Source organism: Ricinus communis, chromosome 4 (genome assembly GCF_019578655.1).
Source record: "Ricinus communis isolate WT05 ecotype wild-type chromosome 4, ASM1957865v1, whole genome shotgun sequence".
NCBI lineage: Eukaryota > Viridiplantae > Streptophyta > Magnoliopsida > Malpighiales > Euphorbiaceae > Ricinus > Ricinus communis.
In genome coordinates, this window is record NC_063259.1 from 9,497,272 (window position 1) to 9,508,474 (window position 11,203).

General features: G+C 37.3%; 1 non-coding gene across 1 annotated transcript; it reads left to right on the plus strand.

The window, feature by feature from the left end:
• The first annotated feature begins 10,539 nt into the window (after nucleotides 1-10,539).
• On the plus strand, nucleotides 10,540-10,644 carry LOC112535517. The gene has a single exon (XR_003079633.2). It is a non-coding gene; the product is annotated as a small nucleolar RNA R71 (small nucleolar RNA).
• The last annotated feature ends 559 nt before the right edge of the window (nucleotides 10,645-11,203 follow it).

Here is an 11,203-nt window from a genome sequence, read left to right on the forward strand (position 1 = left end):
TTTTTGTGTATAACAAAATAACTCTGTACAAGGGGGTATATGTATGAATATGAGAAAACAACACTGTGAGAGGGGTAGATTTTATGAGTATGACAAAACAATCGAGTAAAAGGTGTATATATTCTAATATTAGAAAGCAACCCCGTAAGAGGGGTATATTTATAAATGTGAGAAAACAACCTCGTAAGAAAGGTATATTCGTGAGTATTAGAAAGCAACCTCTTAATAAGAGTATATTTGTAAATATGAGAGAACAACTCCATACGAGGAGTATATTTATGAGAGTGAGAAAATAATGCCATAAAAGGGTATATTTATAAATATGAGAAAACAACCTTGAACGAGGGGTGTATTTATGAGTATGAGACAACAACCACGTAAAAAGGGTATTTTTATGAATATGAGAAACTAACCTTGTACGAGGGGTATATTTGTGAGTATGAGAAAGCAACTCTATAAAAGGGGTACATTTGTAAATATTAGAAAATAATCCCGTAAGAGGGGTATATTTGTGAGTATGGGATAACAACCCCATAAAAAGAGTATCTTTAAGAATATGAGAAACCAACCTCGTAGAAGGGGTGGGTTTTGAGTGTGAGAATGCAACCCCGTCAAAGGGATATATTTATGAATATGAGAAACAACCAAGTAATAGGGGTATATTTATGCGAAATGAGAAAACAACCCTGTAAAACTGATACATTTTTTAATATGAGAAAACAGCCCCGTAGAGGGGTATATTAGTAAATATTAGAAAACAACCCCGTAACAGTGATATATTTATGAGTGTAAGAAAACAACCTCGTAAAAGTGGTATATCTATGAATATGAGAAAACAACCCCGTAATAGGGTTATATTTGTGAATATAGAAAAATAACCCTTTAAAAGAGGTATATTTATGAGTATGAGAAAATAACCTTATAAGAGGGGTATATTTGTAAATATTAGAAAATAACCTTATAAGAGAGGTATATTTGTGAATAGGAGAAAACAACCATATAAGGGGGATATATTTTTAAGTATGAGAAAACAACCTCGTAAAAGGGGTATATGTATGAGTATGAGAAAACAACCCTGTGACAGTGTTACATTTGTGAGTAAAAGAAAACGACCCCGTCACAGGTGTATGCTTTTTAATATGAGAAATCAACCCTGTACGAGGTGTATATTTATAAATATTAGAAAATAACCCCATTAGAGGGCTATATTTGTGAGTATAAGAAAGCAACCTCATAATAAGGATATATTTATGAATATGAGAGAACAGCCCTGTACGAGGGATATATTTGTGAGTATGAGAAAATAACCCAGTAAAAGGGGTATATTTATTAATGTGAGAAAACAATCCCATAATCGGGTATATTTATGAGTATGAGAAAACAACCCTGTAAAAGTGTTACATTTTTTAATATGAGAAAATAGCTCCATGAGAAGGTATATTAGTAAATATTAGAAAATAATGCTGTAACAACGGTATATTTGTGAGCGAGAGAAAACAACATCGTAAAACAAGTATATTTATGAGAGCAAGAAAACAACCCTGTAAGAGGGATATATAAATGAGTGTAATAAAACAACCACGTAAAAGGGGTATATTTTTTAATTTGAGAAAACAACCTCGTAAGAGAGGTATATTTGTAAATATTAAAAAATAACCACATAAGAGGGCTATATTAGTAAATATTAGAAAATAACCCCGTAATACCAGTATATTTGTGAGTGTGAACAACCTCGTAAAAGATATTTATGAGTATGAGAAAACAACATTGTGAGAGGGGTAGATTTATGAGTATGAGAAAACAATCCAATAAACAGCGTATATATTTTAATATTAAAAAATAACCCTGCAAGAGGGGTGTATTTGTAAATATTAAAAGACAACCATTTAATAGGGGTATATTTGTGAGTTTGAGAAAACAACCACGTAAGAGGGATATATTTATGAATAGAAGAAAGCAACCTCGTAATAAGGGTATATTTATGAATATGAGAGATCAACCCCATACGAAGGGTATATTTATGAGAGTTAGAAAAAACCTCATAAAAGAGGTATATTTATGAATATGAGAAAACAACTCCATACGAGGGGTGTATTTGTGACTATAAGAAACCAACCCCATAAAAGGAGTATATTTATGAATATTAGAAAATAACCCCGTAAGATCGGTATATTTGTGAGTATGAGATAACAACCTCGTAAAAAGGGTACTTCATAAATATGAGAAGCAATCTCGTACGGGGGTTGTGTTTGTGAGTATTAGAAAGCAACCCTGTAAAAGCAATATATTTATAAATATTAGAAAATAACCATGTAAAATCGGTATATTTACAAGTATGAAAAAAGAATCCTGTAAAACTTATATATTTTTTAATATGAGAAAACATCCTCATAAGATGGATATATGATGTGATGCTTATACAACTACAACTAAGGCAGTGAACCTATCGATGCAGCCTAACACAACGACAAGTATTAAAAATATTGTGTCCCTCGGGAAAGTAAAATCCTAGAGTTACTACTCGTTCCTTGTTATCTAGCCTAAAATTAACAATAAAGGGTTCTAAATTTACTAATGACTAAAAACTGAATTTTAAATGTAATGCGAGAGTGAATGGGAAAAAGGAATAATCAAGACAAGCAGCAAACCCAAAAAGGACCTAGACTAGTTGGCAACCAAACAAAAGATAACAGATTGTTGAGTCCGAATATGCAACCCGTGGACGGATTCTAAACTAAATTTGGTTTTCCTCTCGAGAAAACCGAATTCCTAAACCTAAGAACCTAAAGTTGGACTCTCTTCCTAACAATCAATTATTAAGTTAGCCTTAAGCTTTAATCCACTTATATTAAGCTTTTTTAATCCTTAATCCGGCAAATTAATTGACCTTATCTTTAAGTGAAAATTAACTTGTTCTTGCAATTAAATTTCCAAATTCAATTAGAATTTCTCAATTACTAAAAGAATTCTATGAACAGTAATCAACACATTCAATGTAAAGAAAACTGGATTTTTATTATTAATTGCAAAAAGAATACAAGAAAAGAAACTTAAACAATCTTAACAGTGCAAAAGCCAACATAGTAAGGAATCCTACTGGATTCAATCAATCTATCTACACATGTTCATGTCTAAAACAAATAGAAGTTCAATTATAATGAAAAAATAAAGAAATCAAAACATATCACCCTTTTCCTAGAATTGGATGAACAGCTTAAAGCCTTGATCTACACTACAAATGATCTTCAAAATGCCTCTTAAATTGCTCAAAAACTCCTATTTAATCTTCAATTGAATCCAAGAGTCGCGAATTTGACGTCAAAAGGTAGAATCAGTCTCTTGGAAGCCACCTCGGGATGTCTGAAACGTGTTTAGAGAAATTACAGAGAAAGATGAAGAGTCTTTATAAGGGTTGTAATGGGGCTAAGGTAAAGGTATGAAAATTTGGGAAAGAAATGTGAAAATGCTGGAAATCCTTGCATTAACCAACAATGTGTGCTCAAAGGATTAAATGCCCAAAAATACAAAAATTATTCACTAAGTCCTCAATTTGTAAAATAATGCTCAAATAAACTATAAATCTAATAAAGAGATAAAGAAATAAAGAATTTTCTTTTGAACAAAACTAGACTAGCAGCTTAGAAAAGAACTGCTGCATACAATTGAATAAAGTAAAGAACAAAAATACAATTTGGATTGAAAAGAACATCTTAAAATATCAAAAGGACTTAGGTGATTTACCAATATAGCAAATAGCATTTTAATCCTAAATAAGAGTGAGCAAATCACAAAAATTCTAGCATAAAGGTAAAAGAAAGATGAAATAAAAAAGGCTGAAATGTAAAGTGTGAAATTGTGTAAAAATGAAGAAAGGGGTAAAGGATCAAACAGGGCTAACTAATGGAAACATAAAGGGTAGGTTTTTGGCCAAGTGTGGTGAATCCTAAATTGCCCAAATCATCTCATGGTACTTTACAAATTCATGTAACCTCAACAAGCATTACAGAGCAAGTTCTAGAAGCAAAGCCAAGTACAATGCACACTTAAACAAAAAATATAATGAGTATATGTGTAATGAATGCTCAAAATGGCTCAAAATCTCACATTTGAAGTATGGCATTAATTGCAATTGGTTCTCAACATCGTTAATTGAGTCATCACTTAAGAAATACATGCGTATGACATAATCAACATTCTAAGTTAAAATTTGATAACTCAAGAAACAATTAAGTAATATCAGTTTAACCCGATAGACTTGATGTATTAAACACCATCAATTGTTTTCTAAGGACAATGAACAAAAAAGAAAAGTAATTGCAATTCTATAAATCATATCGTCAATCAGCTCAAGAATAGCATAACTCAAGTGCATAAAAACATAGTATCCTAGCATCCTAACAATATACATCATCAGCGATAGCCATCTCAGACACATAAAAAAGAATCACAAGAAAGAGAAAGGAACTACCCACCCCACACTTGAAGAACACACTGTCCCTAATGTAAAATGAAGTGGGAGCCCGCATGGAAAATACAAATAAGAAAAGAAATAATATCCAAGTACATAATATGTATGAAAAATAAAATAAATAAAAGTAAGGAAAATGAAAGAAGAACTAATGGAGACTGCCTGATCATTCGCCGAGGCTAATGGAGTGAACATTAGTGCATCCTCGGTAGGAGCTATGCTAGTGATCGGTGGAGGGTCCTGAGTGGAAGTTGAGGCTGGTGGAGGCATCGGTGCATCCTCGGCAAGAGTTGTGCTAGTAGATGGTGGAGGGTCCTGAGTGGCAGTTGAAACTGGTGGGGGCTGGGTCACTTCTAGGAAACAAGCGCTGAGGTTCAGTTCAATATCACCTAGGTCATCAAAGAATCGCTGCACTCTATCATCCCTGCCAGAACCAGCCATCCGCTGGAGCTGACCTGCCATCTGATCGGCCCGTGTAACTTGTCTCTCAAGGCCCTCCAAAAGCTGATGCAGTACCTCATTAAAATCCTAGAGCTGTGCTCTGGTCTCCTCCCGAAACTGCTTGAACTCAGTAAAGTGCTACTGTTAAAGGTCTGAAATCTTATCTAAGTGATATATAACCTATCTGAGCACTAGAAGTGCTTGAAGTGTATGACGAGGAAGCAATAGGAGAGGGGGGGAAAGCACACGCCGGGTCAGGTACGTCTTGTGGTCTGAGCTCCGGTACGTCTATAGCTGGGTCCTATGGTGCTCTAGCTTTAGCCTCCTTAGCCTCTCATAGGATCAAGCTAACTAATTTGTACCTATGCCATGGGGCCCTGACAAGCTGTCACCATTCGCATGTTAATCATCTGGCGGACTCCCACTAGAAACATGTCCCCTATCTAGGTCAACTCACCCAAACAGCCATCCAGAACATCCAACCTCCTAACTAACTGTGTTATATAGGGGCCAAAATAGAGATGTATCTTTTTGGACTCCCTCATAAAGGTCCTGATCTGACAGGCTAGGAGATAGCCCAAATCCAGCTTCCTGCGCTGATGTAGTGCCCAAAGGACGAAGACATCGATCTGTGTCACTACCCTAAAGCTCTCCCTTCTATTTGTAATAGTGTATACCAGAAGTGAATGTAGATATCGGAGCCGGTCTGGAATGCTGGATGCCTTCGAGCGGCTCGTATAGTAATGTCTAGTTTGGTCATTATCTCATCCCACATCCTCTCATAAGTGATGGGATGAGTATACAGGCATCCCTAGTAAGCCTCTCCGGTGATCTCCTGTTGAGTCCATAGCCCCAAGTGCATCCCAAACTAAGGCACTGTCATAGAAAATTGTCTGCCCTCGAGCTTGAAAGAAATGGCATTTGGCCGATGCCAATCAGTGATCTGCTACTGGAGAAAGAAACTGCTGCAGAACTCTATAGTGAGCTTTTGACAGGTAGGCTCAATGATGTCGAAGAAGCGAGCATAAGATAGTGACTCAAAGAGCTCTCTGACCTCCGGGCTAGTTCGACCCTCTCAAGTGCGGTGAAGTCAATGCACCATCCAGTCCCTACTTGCTTCCATCAAAGAGACTGGAAGCGTTGCTCGTGGTTTAAAGAATAAAAAGTTAGAAGTCGGTGTCGCGCGGGATCTGGTGGTAGTGCTAAAAGTCTATGAGGTATGGCTGGCTACTGCGGCTGTGTTGGTGGTGGTGGTGGTGGTGCTGGATCCTGTTGTTGCTGAGAAGAAGAAGCATTTACATCTGTGCGACGTCTCTTGTACTGGGCCTATTGTGGAGGCTGCTGTCTGGTGTGCTCTGACATTGTACCTGAAAAGGTATTAGTCAGTAACAAAAGGATAGAAAAAGACGCATATAAAGTAGTTAAATAATTCAAACAACACAAAAATAGCCAAAATTTTGGCAGCATAATGGCTGAAAATGGAAAAATATAGAAAATTTGAGGCAGAAAATGCCTCAAACCTCAAATTCCTGTAAAGAAACAATGCCCAATGGCATTCCAGCACGAAATAATAAGCAATAGTAACCAAACTTCCACAATTCGCAATGTAGGGCAAATTTTAAAAAATACAAAATTAAGTTGCAAAACTAAACAACTGAAATTAACTTAACAACTTAAACCAAATGAAACAACGAAAATATATGGTAGAAATAAAAATTGAAAATTAAATAACTAAGCTAAACAGCAAACATTAAAATAATAAAACAACTATTTAAAAATGCAATTAATTTATGAAAATTGTAATGATAATACTAGTAGCAAAAACTAAAAAATATAATAGCACACTTAACAAAAAAAAAAAAAGAGAATGGACTAACTAAAATATCAAATAAACAAGCAAAAAAAATAAAAAACTAAAAATTGAAAATTTAAAGAAAATAGAGTATGAAGAAGAAAACTTACTTGGTTGATGATGAAATGCGAAAAAACAAATGCACAAGAGCTAAAGAGAATACCCAAAAATTGGAAAAGTTGGAAAAAGTTTTCTTCGAAATAGTCTCGATACACCCGTGTTGTGATTTCGTGTATATATAGTTGTTCTGCGTCGACATGCTCGTGATTTGGGCCGTGTTCCAGACACGGGCCGTGTTCAGGCCGTGCCCCCTGCCTAGACCGTGTCCGTTTATGCTTTATAATCAACACGGTTTTAACACGGGCCATAATGGAAAACCGTGCAATTCTCGAGAACCGTGTAGCTCCATTTTTCACACTAACATGCCCTGAGCAATCAAACACGGCCCATATTGGGAATTGTGCCTCACCCGTGTTGATGCCAAGAAACGTGCTTTTGCTCCGTTTTGTGCACTAACACCTGTATAAACCAATAATCTACAAAACCAAGTAATTTTTAACCAAAAAAAACATAAAAACGAAAAGACTTAAGTTCAAAACCAACCAAAATGTAAAATGCTAAAAAATGCAGAAATGCAAAGGATAAGCTCGAGAATGCCTCCTGAGAGCGCTTCTTTTGACTCAGTCGTGCCATGTAGGAACATCTGTTGGATCACGAATGGTCCTGACCAACGACGCTTGAGCTTCCCTAGGAACAAACGGAGACATGAATTGTAGAGCAAAACTCGGTCTCCAACTTGAAATTCCTTGGAGCCCCTAAGTCGCTTGTCGTGCCACTTCTTGGTATGCTCCTTATAGATGAATGAGTTGCCATAAGCTTGCTGGCGCCACTCATCCAACTTATTGAGCTGCCATTGTCTTTGTTTACTTGCAGAATCAATATCAAAATTGCAAGTTCTCAAGGCCCAAAGGGCTCTATGTTTTAACTCAATAAGTAAATGGCAAGCTTTCCTATACATAAGCCTATAAGGTATAAAACCTGTAGAAGTACGATAGGCTATCCTAAATGCCCAAAGTGCATCATCTAACTTATTCGCCCAATCCTTCCTACTCACTCCCACAGTTTTCTCTAAGATGCGTTTTAAACCCCTATTGGTAACCTCTACTTGTCTACTAGTCTACGGGTGATAGGGTGTAGAAAACCTATGGGTCACTCCATATCGCTTAAGTACTCTCTCCAGTTGAGCATTATAAAAGTGAGTCCCTCTATCACTAATTAGTGCCCTAGGTGTGCCAAACCTAGCAAACAATTGCTTAAGGAACTTAGTAACGACTCTAGCATCATCAGTGTGGACAGCTTGCACTTCCGGCCACTTAGAAAAATATGCAACAACAACAAGGATATATTTATTTCCAAAAGTATAAGGAAAGGGCCCCATGAAGTCAATGCCCCAAAAATCAAAAATCTCGACCGCTTGAATGCTCGTTTGGGACATCTCATCACGAGCAGAGATGTTACTTGACCTCTAGTATGCATCACAAACCTGCACAAATGCTCTAGCAGCCTGAAAGATGGTCGGCCAATAGAATCCAACATCAACAACCTTTCTAGCAGTATGGTTAGCTGCTTGATGACCTCCCGTTGATCCCTCATAGCAATGTCTCAAAATCTGGAGGATCTCCTCCCTATACACACATTGCCGGATCACCTACTTTGCACAAACTCGAAACAGAAAAGGGTCTTCCCAAATATAATACCTCAAATCAGCAAAGAATTTCTTCTTTTGCTGAAATGTCATACCCTTTGGTAGGACCTTTACAACCAAGTAATTCGCAAAATCGGAGAACCAAGGGATATCTGAAGATACCTGAATAGAGCAAAATTACTCATCTAGAAAACTGTCATCAATAGCCCTCTCATCAAGTGCATCTAGGCTTGAGTTCTCTAATCTTGAAAGGTGACCTGCGACCAAATTCTCCGCACCTTTCTTATCCTTGATCTCAATATCGAACTCTTACAAAAGTAAAAACCAAAGAATGAGTCTCGGCTTAGCATCATGCTTTCCAAATAAGTATCTTAACACCGAATGATCCATGTAGACCACAGTCTTTGATAGCACCAAGTATGAGCGGAACTTGTCGAAAGCGCATACGACAGCAAGCAACTCCTTCTTAGTAGTGGTATAGTCTCATCACTACTATAAACTTGTCAAGTGAATGTCTCATAGAAGTGCTAAGGTCAAAGGTAATAGTCTCATCACCTACTATAAGCTATAACTTCCCATCACACACATCTATAAAGCCCTAGATGTTGCAGGGAAATGTCTACCTAGATTTAAAGGCACGCTACTCTCATCCTCTATATCCATAACAACAAAGACAATAGGAAATATAAACTTGTCTACTTAACAAGTACATTCCCAACTATTCCCCTAGGATATTTCACAGTCCTATCTGCTAACTGTATGCTCATCCTAGTAGGCTTAGGTTCACTCAAACCTAATTTCTCAAATAAACTACTAGGCATTAGATTGATGCTAGTACCTAAATCAGCTAAAGCAACACTAATAGGCAAGTCACCAATAATATAGGGTACAGTGAAACTCCTTGCATCACGCCTCTTCACTGGTAGCTTGTTTTGAAGAATGGTTAAGCACACCTCATTTAATGTCACAAGTCCCAAGTCTTCCAGCTTCCTCTTATGGCTTAGAATCTCCTTCAAGAAGCTTGCATAGCTAAGTATCTACGATATAGCCTCAACAAAAAGTAGGTTAATCCTCAGTTGCTTAAATAAATCTAAGAACTTACCAAACTGCTGATCAACCTTCTCTTGCTTCAACCTGGCAAGATATGGAATTAGAGGCTGGTATTCCCTTACAAGACTCTTCTTCTTGTCCTCAGTTCGCACAAGTTCTATCACCTCAGGCTCCGGCTCCTTCTTGGCTGGCTCTACACAATAACATCATCATCAGCCATAAGTAAAGAACTAGATAAATGCTTACCTAATCTGAAAGTGATGGCCTTGACATGCTCCCTTGGGTTTGATTGCTATCTCTCAGCCATCATCTTAGAAATCTAGCCTATCTGATTCTCCAAATTCTGTATGGAGGCCTGCTAATTTCTAAGAGTTATGTCCGTCTGCTGAAACCTGTTCTCAGAAGTGGACATGAACTTCACCATCAACTCCTCTAAATTAGGCTTCTTCTCTTGGTTTTGAAGGAGTTGAGGGAGAACAGTCTGCTTTTGGGGCTGCTACTGGTGCAACCTTTGAATTCCTAGTGGACCCTGGGTATTGTTATTTTGCCACTCGAAGTTAGTATGGTTTCTCCACCCTGGGTTGTATGCATTGTTGTAGGGGTTATTCTGTAACTTGGGCACATTTCCTATATAATCAACCTGTTCATGGTCAGCAGAAGAAGATGAAGGAGAAGCAAACATACCTCCCGCATTACAGTTTGCATTGTAGTGCAGGCCACCATTAAACTCGCAACCAAGCTGTACTACCTGGACTAGCATCTAGAGCTAGTCGATCTTCTTGGCCAAAATTCCACCTGAGCTGCCAAGGCTAATGTAAAATCTACCTAGTTCACCATTCCTTGTCGTCCTGGCCTACTCCTAGAAGACTGCCACTGATATATGGTCATGGCCATCTCCTCAATTAAGTTTTGGGCCTATCTGGCGTCTTACTACTGATGGCCCCACCTATAGCTGCATCCGTCATTAGGCTCGTGGCTGAGTTCAAGCCATTGTAAAAAGTCTGCACCCGCATCCATAATGGCAAACTATGGTGTAGGCAACATCTCAACAAGTCCTTGTACCTCTCCCACGCATCATACATGCTCTCATCATCAAACTACTCAAAGAAGGAAATATCAGTACATTTTTAATATGAGAAACAACCCCATAACAACAGTATACTTGTGAGCATGAGAAAATGACCTCGTAAAAGGGATATATTTATGAGTTTGAGAAAACAACCCCGTGAAAGTAATATTTTAATGAGTGTGAGAAAACAACCCCGTAAAATGTGTATATTTTTTAATATCAAAAAACAACCCCCTAAGAGCGGTAATTTTATAAATATTAGAGAAAAACCTAGAAAGAAGGGTATATTTGTGAGTGTGAAAAAACAACTCCGTAAAAAAGGTATACTTACAAATAAGAGAAAACAAGCTTATACGAGGGATATAATTATGAGTATGAGAAAACAATCCCATAAAAAGGGTATGTTTAGGAATATGAGGAAACAATCCCGTAAGAGGGGTATATTTATAAGTATGAGAAAATAACCTCGTAAAAGGGGTATACTTGTTACCATGAGAAAACAACACTGTCAAAGGGGTAGAGTTGTAAATATTAGAAAACAACCCCATACAAGGGGCATATTTTTTAGTATGAGAAATCAACATCGTAAAAAGGATCTATATATAAGTATGAGAAAGT